General features: G+C 39.2%; 1 protein-coding gene across 7 annotated transcripts in view; it reads right to left on the bottom strand.

Moving 5' to 3' along the window:
• b3galt1b (UDP-Gal:betaGlcNAc beta 1,3-galactosyltransferase, polypeptide 1b) overlaps positions 1-14,618 on the bottom strand; it is a 106,425-nt gene extending 91,807 nt beyond the window's left edge. For 3 of the 7 annotated variants that reach the window (XM_048535367.2, XM_048535362.2, XM_059647337.1), the window contains exon 1: positions 14,052-14,618. The gene's annotated coding sequence lies outside the window, so the exon portion shown is untranslated. Of the gene's footprint in view, positions 1-13,519; positions 13,594-14,051 lie in introns of all 7 variants that reach the window. The other 4 variants (XM_048535363.2, XM_048535364.2, XM_048535366.2 and 1 more) reach the window with 3 other exon arrangements.
• Positions 14,619-16,189: the final 1,571 nt, after the last annotated feature.

The raw sequence follows: 16,189 nt of genomic DNA, 5'->3' as shown, positions 1-16,189 counted from the left end.
TTTTCCACTTGAGCATGTTATTTTTAATAAACATTGCCACATTCAACTTCTACTTAAAGCCATCAACAATCAATAACGCCTCAACCTTCCACCCACCATTTGGATCCTAACATGAATACATCATAAAGCTGAGGACAAAATAACTTGCACAAGACTGGATGATTCCTATCCCTACAATGGCACTGCACTGAATACTCACCTCAGTCAGAGGTGCCTTAGAGCAGTGCCTTATTTTGGTTAGAAATAAAAAAAAGTTCAGCCATACTGAAGTCTGCAGTCAGCATCGACATTTTTGAATCATTGGAAAGTTTGAAATTCAATGATAAGAGAGTTCCTAAGTTGCAAGGCCACTCTGGCAGATACAGGTTTATCATATAATCTCTGCTACCTTATGTCCTATCACAGACCTTTACGTCCTTGCCATCAAATTTCCCTTCCTCTGTACTTGCTTAAAACTCACATCCCTAATTCATCATATTTTCAAAAAGGCAATCGATCTGAAATATCAATGGGGGCCAGTTTTAATCCATTCAAAGCTCATCAATTTGCAGATTTAAAATTAGTCCTATTAATTCCATTTCTCCCTACAGATGTGACTACTCTGCAATTATCTGCTTTCTTCTCTTCTAGTTTTCTAATGATATATGGTGCCTCTACGAAGCTGGTGGTTCACCTTGGCATCAATAATGTTTTTATCTGGATTTAGTAGATGGTTTTACAGCTGCATGTCTTTCCTGGTGCTGACATTCTACATTTCTCTGGGACTCGAAACCCTAACTTGGCAGATTAGCTGCTAAGTATTTTCACGATTTATGTTTTTATCTTAGATACAGGTTGTCCTCAGTTATTTTTCTCCATCCTCCACCTCTCCAAAGAAATCATTTTTTTTCCACTCTGCAGTTGGTCCAATTTACAAACTGCACATTTTAAAACAGCTAAAAATGCAAATGAATGAACAAGTTCAAATGTCTACAGCAGTTTTAACTAATTAGATCAGGGAGGACAAAATATCAGTCTCAAGTTAATCAAGGCTTAAATATTAGGAGTCAGTTCTTTTCCCGATGAGAAGTGACCCTGTGTAACAAGCTTTTGACCCTTCCAGCAGATTTATTCACTAAACGTCCTCAAGCAACTCAACTGTTTACTTAGTGGGGTAGAGGTAACCTCGTACAAAAAGTGAAAACATTAAACACAACCAAAATTGAATTGCCCTTTCATCTAATTTCATGTATATAAATAGGTAGGCAAGAAATTTTTCAAACTTCTTTTTACCTCTTTCAGAGGATTATATGGTCTTTATGTGGAGTAGGATGTGTATATTATTGTACTTGATAGGCTTGAAGTCATCTGGGACAGCCTGGATGAATCAATGAGAATAATGTGATGCTGCATTCACATGTGATTTTTCGATTTTTAAACAAAAAAATCCTAACTCCTTTTCAAGATTATTTGCAAAGACTAGTTCGGGAAATGCAACCGTTTTCACAATGTCCAAATAAAGAAGCTCTTGCAGCGGCAAGTTTCAGTTTAAGAAGGCCTTAACCATCTCCAAACAAGCTCCAAAAATATCTTTGGCTGTGAGCTCTGGAATTTCACTGACAAAGAAGTCTCACATGATTGTGGAGATTTTGATTTACCTGCTGCCATTGGTAGGTTAAAATAATGTCTGGTATGGCAGGCACAAGTTTAAATCTATACATCTCTCAACCAACATCATAAAGTAAAAAATAACAGCTGATCGGGAACCCACACTATGAAGCGCTTGAAACATGCAGCTGCTTTTGCTCTTCAAACTGGTTTGTCACCCAACATTTGTGCAATATATGGGAGAACAGTATTATTGAAGACATTCTGTTCTGTCTCACATTTTCTGTCCATGAAATGGTACAAAGAATATTCATTATGTTATGGGATTCATGAAGGTCAAAAAAAATCCTTAGGATCACATGATTTGATTTTGTACTAATTGTGTTGTATCTATAGTAGGTCACAAGTCAGGGTTACGGCATATCTCAGTGAACAGATTTCTTCCATCTGCTGTTTGGACTTTGTGCTTCACACGCATGATTCACACTAGGGAACAACTAGCAAGTAATGAACTAAGTCCAGAGCTTGATGAAGTATGCAGAAGGTCACATCAGTTGTGAACTATGCTGAACCACCCCCCAATTAATTCATGTTTGTTAACAAAACTGTGCAAAGACACAGACACTGATCATGATATACTGTTAATTCACATCTAGATGCATCGGCTATCAAGAGGAAGGGTGACAGTTTTGAACTAAAACTTCAATTGCTTGTGTTTGCAATAGATTGCAAACATATAATTTGTTATTTACTTTCCTGAGGGGTGAAAACAAAATTTGTCTTCTTGCTTTTCTCACATATTTGGGAAATGAAATAATCTGAATGGAAGTAGGCAAGGAGAAAACAGAAACATTCTTCAACTGAGTGACTGAATCACAGGATTTGTTAAGGTTATTCACAGATTTATTTGTGCCATATCAACCACAGAGGCATATTTTGAGATTGTACTGCATTACACATGCCCTATTTCACATTCGAAGTACTGGGCTTAAAATAGTATGGAGATAGATTTCATACATATCTGATGTATTGTATGTTTATATTTAAGATGCAATTTTTAATAACTAAATAGTACTCATCACTTTGTTGTTGTTTTTGATGTCACCTGGGATCATGTTAATTTTCAAGCATTAAAATGGGGTCACAATGAAAAGTAGTTTGAGAAGAACCACTCCAAGATAGCTGGCATATATGATATGGTTTTTGGGCAAAATACTGCTGCCGGTAAGATGTAATTTGAGTGTTCCCTACATGTTAGCCCCTGGCACATATACCACAAAGACTAGATTCTTGTTGAGACAGATGTCTTATCAATAATACTAAATATTTCCACTGCTATAAGATCTCAGACTTACACAGAATCTTGGTTCCGTGATCCCTGTCATAATGTTTACTGTTGCTGTTGTGACCTGCAAACGGCTAACAAAGGTGATAGCGAGTACCTTTACACTGGAATGTGACATGTCATAGTGTCATCTTGCTCACAGTCTGTTTGATGATGCATTACTTTGGGAGGACATAGAGCATCAATGGGTGGTCTTTAAAGTTAAAAGCTGTAAATGTTCCTGTCTTTTGTTTTCTGCTGCAGTAGTGGGCCTACGAACACCACCCTCAGCTAATGATATCACGCTTGCTGTGGCAGAGATATCACCTCCAGTTGCAACATTTTTTGTTCTAATTATTTTTCTCCAGGAGGGCAATGGTTTATTAGATCATGGCAGAAACGGCAGCTGCATTAAGCAAGAAAGGGCTTAACAGCATCACTGAAAAAACAAGAGGGGCTTCATCCAAATGTCTCACGGTTAGCACAGTGAGAGAAGCAGCATAAGGGAGCTGTTGGGTATAGCCCTGATTTTAGAGGGCCTGGATAGATAATAACAACAGTTTCTGCTGTCTTGGCGAACAAGTGGGAAGGATTTAATATGAACTATAATGTATAAATAGCTTTCATGCATGGCAGAAATTGAATAATGGAAACAGTGCGTCAGAGAAGTTGGTATAGTGTTTCTGTCCCAGGTTTTCTTGATGTTTGAACTATTTGCTTCTACTACTGTTGTGAGAAATAGGGAGATTAGGAGGCAGAAAGGCACAGGATAATGCTTCCTTACGCCCAATGTAAAACTATTTTCTATTTTAAGTTCATGTCCAACTCCGATGTTCCTTAGAAACATAAATTGACTTTACTTATACATATTGGTTGACCTTCCTATTTTAAAATCTTCAGTCATACAAAATTTAAACATGGAAAATGGGAGCAGAAGCAGACCATGCAGCCCTTTAAATGTGCTCTACCATTCAATATGATTATGGCGGATCATCCAACTCAGTATCTGGTTCTGGCTTTGTACTCACATGATTCCTTTATCACTAAGAATTACATCTAAGTCCTTACAGGAAGTATTCAACGTTTTGGCCTCAACAGCTTTCTGTGGCAGAGAATTCCACAGGTTCACCCCTCTTTGGGTGAAGAAATTACTCACCTCCTCTTAAACGGCCCACCCAATATCCTCAGATTGTAACTGAGATAGTAGGAACTGCCAATGCTGGAGATGTGAGATAACACGGGGTTTCGCAGAGGGGTTAAAATTGTTACAGAGATAGTAGGAACTGCCGATGCTGGAGAATGAGAGATAACACGGGGTTTCGCAGAGAGGTTAAAATTGTTACAGAGATAGTAGGAACTGCCGATGCTGGAGAATGAGAGATAACACGGGGTTTCGCAGAGAGGTTAAAATTGTTACAGAGATAGTAGGAACTGCCGATGCTGGAGAATGTGAGATAACACGGGGTTTCGCAGAGGGATTAAAATTGTTACAGAAATAGTAGGAACTACCGATGCTGGAAAATCCAGGTCCCAACCGAAACGTCAAGCTTTCCTGCTCTTCTGAAGTTGCTTGGCCTGCTGTGTTCATCCAGCTTCACATCGTGTTATCTCAGATTGTAACTCCCTAGTTCTGGTCTCCCCTGTCATCAGGAACATCCTTCCTGCATTTGGCATGACCAGTCCTGTTAGAATTGTATAGGCTTCTATGAGATTAACTCCTTATTCTTTGAAATACCAGTGAATATAATCCTAACCAATCCAGTCTCTCCTCCTACACCAGTGCTACCTCCCCAGGAATCAGTCTGGCAAATCTTCATTGTGTTCCCTCAGGAGCCAGATATTCTGTTTTTAGGTAAGGAGATCAAAACTGCACACAATACACCAAGTGTGTGGTCTCACCAAGGCTCTGTGCAATTGCAACAAAACATCTCTGCTGTTGCACATGCAAAATCTCACAATGAAGACCAATTTACACAACTAGCATTCTATTCAACAATGATCCCAAATCCTCTCATATCACTCCTTTTCCTAGCATCATGTTAGTCCTAATTTAAAAGCAAAGAGTAAGTTACAGTTTAAAAGCACTGATAGACATTCCTTCAATGTGTTTGTAGCAGAGAATTTGTAAATACATTTTCGTTTAATTCTTTCAAATGATTATTTCAGAATGGTGATGATACTTAAAAGTTTTTTGAAATATTGGTGGCAAATTATCTAACATGGCATTAAATCATGGCATGTGCTATTTTAAAATAACAGGAACATTATGCCACATTAACACAATTTAAAGATATTCTGCTGAAGTGCAGGTATGTATTGTGTAAATACTGCAAAGCCTAAATTTTGTTCAGTAAATCCCAGATGGTTTCAGAGGATAGTTAAGAAAGTTCAGACATCCTGATATCAATTTTTCTTTTTTGCTGATGTAATGCTGTTCTTTGAAATTTGACCCACAAATTTGAATTCGATACATGAACTGGGAGGTACAATGAAGAATTCTGTATGCTATTTTTATCATACTGTATTAGTGGTAGACAGCCACCCAGAGCCATTTAGCCTGAAAATGACTCCTATACATTATTATTTATCTCTAAACTTTTTTTTAGTTTTGATTTAAAAGTATGTGACATTACTGATTATCAGTATAAACAATTTTTTAATTACCACATAGTTTTATCTAGGAAGCGGGTAGCCCTTAGTTGAACTTAAACTTGATGTACCTGAACAAAATTTCAGCAAAAATGTACAACGTAATCATTTTCTGATTTGGGATGTTCAAAATTTAGAGTATAAATGTACGTATATTGTTTTTAGTTTGTTGCAAGCATTTGAAATATCACCACAACTATATTTACAAAGTAGCTTAACATAATCCAATAGAATTGTCTATACTCTACACTTTAAAATCTTACCATAATATGCTAAAAGTTAATAATGCAATATATTGTCAAATCAAACAATCACAAGAAAAACAATAAAATGTGAGGCTGGATGAACACAGCAAGCCAAGCAGCATCTCGGGAGCACAAAAGCTGACGTTTCGGGCCTAGACCCTTCATCAGAGAGGGGGATGGGGAGAGGGAACTGGAATAAATAGGGAGAGAGGGGGAGGCAGACCAAAGATGGAGAGTAAAGAAGATAGGTGGAGAGAGTATAGGTGGGGAGGTAGGGAGGGGATAGGTCAGTCCAGGGAAGACGGACAGGTCAAGGAGGTGGGATGAGGTTAGTAGGTAGGAGATGGAGGTGCGGCTTGGGGTGGGAGGAAGGGATGGGTGAGAGGAAGAACCGGTTAGGGAGGCAGAGACAGGTTGGACTGGTTTTGGGATGCAGTGGGTGGAGGGGAAGAGCTGGGCTGGTTGTGTGGTGCAGTGGGGGGAGGGGATGAACTGGGCTGGTTGGTCTCTGCCTCCCTAACCGGTTCTTCCTCTCACCCATCCCTTCCTCCCACCCCAAGCCGCACCCCCATCTACCTACTAACCTCATCCCACCTCCTTGACCTGTCCATCTTCCCTGGACTGACCTATCCCCTCCCTACCTCCCCACCTATACTCTCTCCACCTATCTTCTTTACTCTCCATCTTCGGTCCGCCTCCCCCTCTCTCCCTATTTATTCCAGTTCCCTCTCCCCATCCCCCTCTCTGATGAAGGGTCTAGGCCCGAAACGTCAGCTTTTGTGCTCCTGAGATGCTGCTTGGCCTGCTGTGTTCATCCAGCCTCACATTTTATTATCTTGGAATTCTCCAGCATCTGCAGTTCCCATTATCTCTCAATCACAAGAAAAAGTTTACTTTTGCAAGTGACTTGACCTAATACGTTTGTCTATTAAGAATATCAATTCCAAATCCTGCCATCAGATTCAAGTGGGGATGCGAAATCTGAAATATGTAAGGAACAGTCACCCCTCTGTGATTTTCCTAAAATTATTTCATTAAGGGCCATCGTGGGTTTGGACATACAATTAACGATGACAGGCAGACTCTTGAAGTTAGAGGGCCAATGGAGGTGCTGTCTCTCCAAAGCAGCAGCAGGTGCCTTTTCAGATTTAAGAAGAAGAGGGCGATTCATGGTGGAGACTCTCCTTCCAGCTTTTTAATATTTGGAGTATAAAGAAAAGCCCTGAGCAGTTGAGCCACTATTGTGGACTTGGCAGCTAGAACCTCTCCAAAGGTAGCCTGCACCTACAAATAGAATCAACTGGCCAGGAGGGTTTCTCTGTCTGCCTGGAGTGCTGGTATCTGGCCTTCATGCGAAATGTCAGCTCTAGGCAGCTGTGCTATTCCCTAATATCTCCATGAGCTGGAAGCAGGCTGGAAAATTTCAACTGATTTCCAACAATATACCCAATGACTGCTCAACAATCTCATATGTCCCTCATAAAATTGCAGACAGGTCTGGGCAGGAAGAGCAGTGACATAAATGCCATCCAGGATATTTTATTGACCAAAACGGCCTACAAATCCGCACATGGAAGCCTGTAGCATTCTGCCAATGGAATTTGTGTGCCATCCATGTTTTCTTCTTGTGTAGTACTTAATACATGTCAGTGTCAGCTTTCATGCACAAAATTCTGTCCCCTGTATTCCGTAATTTCCAAGCTATCTCTTCCAAATCTACTGTCAGTTCGGGTTTGGTCCTATCAGAAAATTTATCAGTTTCTCCTGAGATTGAAATAGACAGTAGTAGAAAACCTTTTCAACAGTTTTCTCAACAAGCACATTGAGGAAAGGAATGGTGTTAGACAGCTTCATTTTAAAGGTGAGTTTCAGTTTGAGAGGAAGCAAGTCTAACTTCACTGCTTAATATAGTATTATGATTCCCACAGCCTGGTACACCAGCTGAGTGTATATAAGGCCCGAGCCTTGTGCTCACCATGCAATCTAAATAGAGAAGTATAGTGTAACGAAGCAATCTCAAAGATAATGACTGCCCGAATCAGATCATTGCTCACTATGTATCACATTTTCTCGTAAAGGCACTGAATGCCACCACTTTCAGATGTGAAAGTGTCTGTATACTTCAAATTATCCAGGAAAGGTAAGGTATCTCAAGAATTTGAGCATCAGATAAAGCTGGTTATTTCACACAGGTAGTATTTTCCAGCAACACCTTGCTCTCATCTAACCAAAAAGACATTCTGGCTAATGCAGCCATGAATTTCTGCGCTGATGCAATGCCAGATGTGCAGACTAATGGTTTGTATCATGTTACCTCACCCACCATTTTCAACCTGTCCATGCCTGAAAAGCTAAACTCAATGTCTAGACGTGCATCAGCAAACAAGTAGCACTTGCTGAGCAATCCTGAAGTGTGCTGAAAATTAGACTAACATTCACTGAGGTTATCCATTGGGTTTGCAGTGTGGCACACTTGTGCTTGTCGGAAGCTAAATATATTCACATTGAGCATTTTAGAACCCTGGAAAGGAGGACTTAAACTGAAAATGGGAAAAGAGCAAATTGATGTAATATAGTTACAGACAAGAAGGCACTGTAAAAGTTTCTTGAGGTATGTGAAAAGGAAAATTTTTTTCCAAATAAATTTGAGTCCATTACAGGTGAGAGGCAGGAAAAATTAAAATGGACAACAAGGAAATGGTGGAAAAATGGAAGAGTTACTTTGTGGTAACAAGGTACAGAGCTGGGTGAACACAGCAGGCCAAGCCGCATCAGAGGAGCAGGAAAGCTGATGTTTCAGGTCTGGACCTTTTCTGAAGAAGGGTCCTGACCTGAAACGTCAGCTTTCCTCCTCCTCTGATGCTGCTTGTCCTGCTGTGTTCATCCAGCTCTATACCTTGTTATCTCCAATTCTCCAGCATTGGCAGTTCCCACTATCACAGAGTTACTTTGTGTCTGTCTTCATGGAAAAGACACAAAGTACCTCCAAAAATGCTAGGTTACCAAGGGACTCATGATTATGAAGAACTAAACAAAAATCAGTACTTTGTAAATACGTTAGACTTGAAAGGTTAACTGAATTAAAGGATGATAAATCTAGACAAGAAGCTACATCCCAGAGGATTGAAGAAGATGACAAGAGATATAATGGAAACATTAATGGTTAGCATTCTCGTGATTCTGGAAAGGTTCTAGCAAGACTGAAAACTAATATAATATAACCTCATTTTTTAAGAGGTGAAAGAGAGAGTAGAGAGCAATACTTCTTTTTTATGAAGTTAGTAGTCAGGAAAATATTAGAATTGATTATGAATGAAAAGTGCACATATAGAAAACAATGATAAAATTGGGCAGATATGGGCAGCCTGTATCAAACCATATCCCACCACTTGTGCCTAGACCATCTTGGGGAAAAAAAATCATCCTCTTCTTCAGGCAGTAACATCTGCCATGTCTATCTCAGACTCCGCAGTTTCTTCGATGCTAGACAGAGGGAGAGAACCCATAGGTTTCTGGCTGTTCTGAGGGGCTGGGAATGTCTTGTTCCTGCCCCTTTTGAGTGTTTTCAGCTTGCATGTGGTCCACGTGCTTATTCAGGACTGCCTCATCTACCCAAACTTTGTTCATGATGGGACCTGACCTCATGCCGACCATGCCTCTTGTCCCAAGTGAAGCTATGTAATTGCCTTTGATCAAGCGATGTTCACTAAGTTCAGTTGGCCTGGCAAGGGTGACCACTTCCATCGGCATACTCTATAACTCATATTCTCTATTTGCTGCATTTGGATCTGTATTTTCTCAAATTTCAAAGAATGAAGGCTGACCTCATTGAAATGTCCAAAATTCTTAGATATGACACAGTTGAAACGTTTCCCTGTCTAAGGAATCGAAAACCAGGTGACATAATCTCAGGATCAGAGGTAGGTCATTTAGGGCTGAGATGAGGAAGGATTTCTTCACTCAGAGGGAGGTGAATCTTTGGAATTTTCCACCCCAGAGAGCTATGGAAGGCTGACAAATTGTTCAAGTCAGAAATCAATAAATTTATTGAGACTTATGACATAAAGGTACATGAAGAGAATGCAGGAAAGTAACACTGACATTGATGATCAGCCATGAAAAGTGGATCAATAATGGAACAGGCATGATGAACAAAATAGCCAACTCCTGTTCCTATTTTTTTCTGAATTATACATTACAGAAAATATCCCAAACAAGCAATGACCATCCCTGAGTATCTGCTGTCCCACCAGCAGGATTGACACCATTAGGCATAACTAAGAATAAGGTGTCAGCTTGATGAAGCTACAACACAGGACTACTGGCATGCCAAACATTGAAGGCAGCATTCAACAGGTAGAGCTGAGCGATCACACAACCAATGGATCAAGTCTATGCCCAGCAGTGCTACAACATCCAATTGTAAATGGTGATCAATTAAACAACTAACAGGAGGATGAAGCAGCTCCACAAATGTCCCCATCTTCTATGATGGGGGAGCCCAGCACAGTGTAAAAGACAAGACTGAAGCATCTTGTAGAGTCTCAGACTGTCCCTGCTGTCCTCAGCATCACAGATGCCAGTAGTCAGCCAATATGATTCAATCCACATCCAGTGAAAAAACAGCTGAAAGAACTGAATTATGCAAAGGCTACAGGACCTGAAAACATTCTGGCAATAGTACTGAAAACTTGTGCTTCAGAACTAGCAGTAGCTGTAGTCAAGTTGTTTCAGTGCAGTTACAATGTAGGTATCTCAAAGGCAATGTGGAAAATTGCTCACAAAATACAGCGCATGGACAGCCTAGTCAATTACAGCTCTATCAATCAGCTCTTGATCATCAGCAAGTGATGGGAGGATTCACTGACAGTGCTATCAAGTGGTACAGCAAGAACATGCCCACTAAAGGTCAGTTTGAGTTTTGTCAAGGCCACTCAACTCCTGATCTAATTGTAGCCTTGGTGCAAACATGAACAAAAAAAAACTCCATAACAAGACAACAGTTACTGCCCTTAACATCAAGGCAGAAGTTGATGTAAGACATCAAGGAACCCAAGTAAAACTAGAGTCAATGGGAATCAAGGGAAAATTCTGCACTGGTTGGAATCATACCCGGTGCAAAGGAAGATGGTTGTGATTTTTCAGTCATCGCAGTACCAGGCCTTTGCTGCAGGTGTTCTTCAAAGTAGTTCTCTAATCCAAACACCACCCTGATTTGGAATTATATTGATGTTTCTTCACTGTAAGAGGGCCAAAATCCCAGGACTCACTTCCTGTAGTAATGTGGATGCAGCCAGACCCTAAGGATGCAGTGTTTAAAGGAGACAGTTCACCACCATCTCCTCTAGGGTAATTATGGAGGGAAATAAATGCTGACCTAGCCAGCAATACCCACATCGCATGAACACATTTTTAAAAGAATTGTATAAGTTTTGCCTGATCTCTTTTAGACTTTGCTTCAAGAAGAATACGAGTATTTGTTCAATTGTCCTCCCATTGAATCTGGAGACATTGCTAGTGGAATATTTAATGCTTTTATGTGTCACTCGTACACTGTCCATGGGAAATTCATTAATACCTTATCACTGATGGAAGTTATCTTTTTGGAAGGTTTTGCATTACCTCATTTAATTTATTGCACAAAAAACACTAATGGCTGTGCACAACAGCCATAATGACAGAGTCTCATACAACAGTTAAAATTTCATTTCAAAGCTCCTGTATTATTTTAATACATTCATAAATCTCAACATGAATTAAAAATACAAAGCAATTATTCTACAACATTTTATGTATAATTGAAATGAATCCATGCAAGCTGATGGATGTTAGATGCAAGAAAGTGTACACAGATTCTTTTCATCACTGAGTATATCACATGAAAATGATAGGAGAGGGACTAAAGATATTTGGAAAGAAACATGTATTAGTTTGGAACTGTTACCTGCTCAGGACAGAATATATTTAGGTGAACTAATGATACTAACAAGTTTTTAAATATTAATTAAGCGTTTATATTATGAAAACGAATTGCACAAATTTGGCTGATGTTCCCTGGAGTATCGAAAAGTAAGGAGTGATCTCATCAAAGTGTGTAAAATGTTAAAACGGTTTGATAAGATATATCTGAGATACCTACCATTCCAGACAGGCTATTAAGAATCAAAATCAGGAAGAAGGGTAAATAGGGACAGGCAAGAAGGGTAACTACAGATGTGCAATAAAAGCTAATCAACGATGCGCACGTCCTACCATGAATTTAAAAATGAGTTTTAGCCAAAGCATATAAGAAATCTGGAATACTCTTCCAAATGCTTGTGGATAGTAATACAAACAAAACTCAGAAGAAGAAAGAGCGTTTTATTAGAAAAGGGTACAAAGAGATACAAAGTCAAGGTGAGTAAGCTGAATTGAGATTCAGATCAGCTACAATTTAATTGATTGACTGTGCAGGGCTAAGGGGCTATCTAGTCTATGCTTATTTCAAATCTAACCATGAATTGCTGGACATATCTGTCAAATTTTCCAAAGCTATACAATGAAATGTTTATAAGAATACACAAGCAATTGATTACAAGAGGAATTTTTGATTCCAAAAGATAAGAATAAAGTACGTAAGTCACATTTCTGGAATCTAGATTGTCACGAACCTGTCTTGGCTTTAGTTTACATTATCAGTTTTCTGAAACTTTTCAAAGATTGGAATGAATACCATTATGAGGTTGCTCAAAAGTCTACTTGTTCTTTAAAAAAAAATTGACACTTTTTTTGCAAATTGTGTAGTTTGAAACTGTAACCCACAGACTACTTATTTTGCAAGACTGTTCACTTCCATTAAAGGCACCATATGCTGTCTTTCTCACATCATGCCTTAATTTTAGGAAAGCAGCAGATGCCATTCTCATAATACCTGAGCAAAGTGATAAAGGATTTACAAATGAGGAAATGACAATCAAGTGTCCTAAGCATCATTTAACAAACCAGGAAAGCAGTTATTTGAATATTTTTTCAAACTAATTGTGAAATCTAAAATGCAACAGGAAATACTGTCATATTATCATCAAAATCTAAAATTGAATTCTAATATTAAGAACTTTATACATTTAAACTTCTAAGTGTCACAAAAAAATCAACAATTAGTGATCAACTAAATACAACTTCTCAATGCACTTGCACAATTTTGGGAGAAGTGGAATATATTCAAAGCTGACTTTCCTATCTATAAAAAAACCCCAGCTTCCCTAATATTCCATCAAATAGCAGCATGAAGAACAAGTGGACAAACACTACTTTTGTTTTGAATAAAAATCAAGCCTTAAATGAAAATTTTAATCTGTAATTTTGGAATTCAACTATTTCTTGGTTCATGTCTAAAATTGTTAACCATAAAGATGAAATTAATAATGTATCTCTGTCAAATGAGTTCACTTTGCTGAAAACAAATGTCCATATTCATAGTAATATATGATTGAGTTAATTTCCTTGTGTAGCCATTACATAAAATTTGCAATATATGTACACAACAGCTGACAATAACATACGATGGAGTAATTTGAATGATTAGTAAATTAGTTGTGTTTTGGGTATTAAACGACAGAGAAAAGTACCTTCCATGCACCATTTGTAATAACATTTAATTGAGTAGCAACTAAAAAGGTTAAACAATTACTAAACAAAATAATAGATTTTCATTCATTCACATTGATTCACATACCGCAAAATCTTTCAAAGATAGTTGAAAAACAGCAACCTTGCATAAATGTTAGTTTATAGTTGACAACCACAGCACTGTAGAAAATGCAATTTTTGAATTAGTATATTTTTAATCACCAGAATAAAGAAGTAATTCAAAGTTATCAACATTAGATATTCCAATATAACAATTCCACCCCCCACTCCCCAAGGCTTGTCACAGGAGCCTTAGTAATACCTACTCGGGATGTGACGAACAGTCTGGAAACGTTTTTACTTATTGTTTCGCATACTTTAAATATAAACCTAGCATAAAGGCTAACATGCACCATATCGCGCGCACACACATATGCTGCATACAGTCCGCATATCGCTTTTGCTTATGAAATACGGGAGCTTTGCACCCAGCGACTTCTGATTGAGTGCAAAAGACACTGGTCCGCAATTCTTTTTTTAAAAAATGACAAAATTATTACAATATTAGTCGCTTTTACATTCCGTGTAATAGCCAAAACGTCTCCTCAATGTAAGTGTAATTCGATGAGTGGATTTACCTGCTGTCGGTTTGTCCCTGCTAGTGAGAGGCGAAGGGGAAGGTCTGACAGCTTGCGCTGCAAAGACTCTCCCTCTCGCTCTGTAATCTGGTTCGAGCCCTGGCTCCTGGGCGAACTGAGTCGACGCAAATCTGAAACTGAGCAGCAGCTTCGCCGACAGCCGGCAAATCACAGCTCCATCGTGCAGGATATCCGCTTTCAAAAAAAAATTACCCCGGCTCATTCAAAGAAGTCTATCCTGCCCGGCTAAGGTAGACAGTGCGCGTCGATTCATGATAAAAACCTGCTTCACGAATACTGCAGTCACATTCATCTTTCATTCCCATTCATTGCTACCACGCCACACATTATTACCGATAAGATTGTCATTGACAGTTTGCCTCCCGTAAATGAAGGGAGGCTAATTCAAGTAAACAAAATGTGATCGTCATCTCTCTCCCTCTCCTTCCCAGATATTTTTTTAATCTTCGGCGTCGATGGAGTTCCTTGCTTTTGACGGCCGCTTGGTCTAATCCACTTGCAGCTCTGCATTCCGCTCCCTGAAACCTAAAGAGAAACCTAAAGCGCGCCAGCGATTCCCCACTTTTTGTCACGGGGGATAAATGTTACAATATGATCGCTGCTTTTATATAACTTCTTGTTCAAGTCGAAACATCTATCTGCGTTTCACATTTATTATGAGTAAACGGTGTCACTATCACAGCTGTAGAATTTTTGTTTTATCATATTAACATAATTTTTTCATCACCACGCACTGGTTTCCTGGATCAAAACTAATGAAGTGTGTGTTGATTTTATTTTTGTAAACTGGTTTATTACAGAGATGTAGACAGGAACGGGGTGAAACTCTTAACTGGTGGGTACATCAGTAGTTGTAAATCAGAATGTATTTACACGAGCATTTCAAACAGGCTCGGAAATGCCAGTAATGATATTTATCTTACAATGTAGAAAATTACCTGTTTCGCAATACCGTAGGAAAAACCTAACCTGCCAATTACTGCACTATCTGTTTTCTGGCATAAGCAGAGATGATGACAGAGCTAGAAAGCAGCATTTGCACAGTGCTAAGTTGCTCACAGGTTCCCTTTGGGGATTGCGTAAATGCAGGCTTGTTCAACATATTTGCATCAGTTCTATGACCCTTAGATCTTTTGTTTATAAATTTTGTGTCTGATGCCAGCTCTCTCACTAACACCTGAAGGAGTAGGACTCCAAAAACTTGTGTTTTCAAATAAACCTGTTGGATTATAGCCTGGTGTCTGTGATTTTTTGACCTAAATGCAACAGGAAGTGAGAATGAAAGCCATTTACGAGTATTCTACCAAGAGCCTGAACAAAATTGATGGAATCAGGAGGAAAAGTATAGGTTGCATCATACCTAGTACAAAGGAAGATGTAACAGGAGTCTTACTTGGCAACTGGGCCCAGCTGGCACCTTCCCCAACAGGTCAGGGGGCCAATGGGGGCTGTGCGGGGAGACGATCGCTGGGGTTTTTCTTTGTTGCTTTTTTCTTTTCTTGGTGTACGTACCCCCAGGGTAACCCGGAGCGGTTAGCATGATGGGGTAGGTGTATAAAAATGTTTTTTTGTATATTCTATGATTGAAGTATTTTTTTTAAATAAAAAAAACTTATGGTTGTTCATAGGATCACAGTGTGAAAGCAGGCCACTTGGCCCATCAAGACTACACTGACTCTCTAAAGAGCATCTTACCCAGACCAACCCCTTACCCTATCACTGTAACCCTGCGTTTCAGGTGGCTAATCCACTTAACACACACTTCCCTGGACACAACGGACATCTAGCATGGTCAATCCACCTAGCCAATGATTCCAACCCCAGGACATTTTTGCAGGAGTTCCATAAATTCATGTCCTGGGCCCAGCCATCATCAGCTTTTTTTCATCATTCCTCATTATAAAATCAGAACTGGGAATGTTCACTGATGATGGCACACTGTTTGGTGTTATTTGCAAATGTTCTGATACTGCAACTATCCATCTCAAATGCAGCAAGGATAGAAGAATATTCAGGCTTAGACTGATAAGGGCAAGTAACATCACACAAGTACCAGATAATGGACATGTTCAGAAAGAGAATGTAAACATCCTCTTTGGCGTTCAGCAACATTACCA

This window comes from Stegostoma tigrinum, chromosome 7 (assembly GCF_030684315.1).
Source record: "Stegostoma tigrinum isolate sSteTig4 chromosome 7, sSteTig4.hap1, whole genome shotgun sequence".
Lineage (NCBI taxonomy): Eukaryota > Metazoa > Chordata > Chondrichthyes > Orectolobiformes > Stegostomatidae > Stegostoma > Stegostoma tigrinum.
The sequence above is the reverse complement of the archived record's forward strand: the minus strand, read 5'-3'. Positions and strand labels throughout refer to the sequence as shown.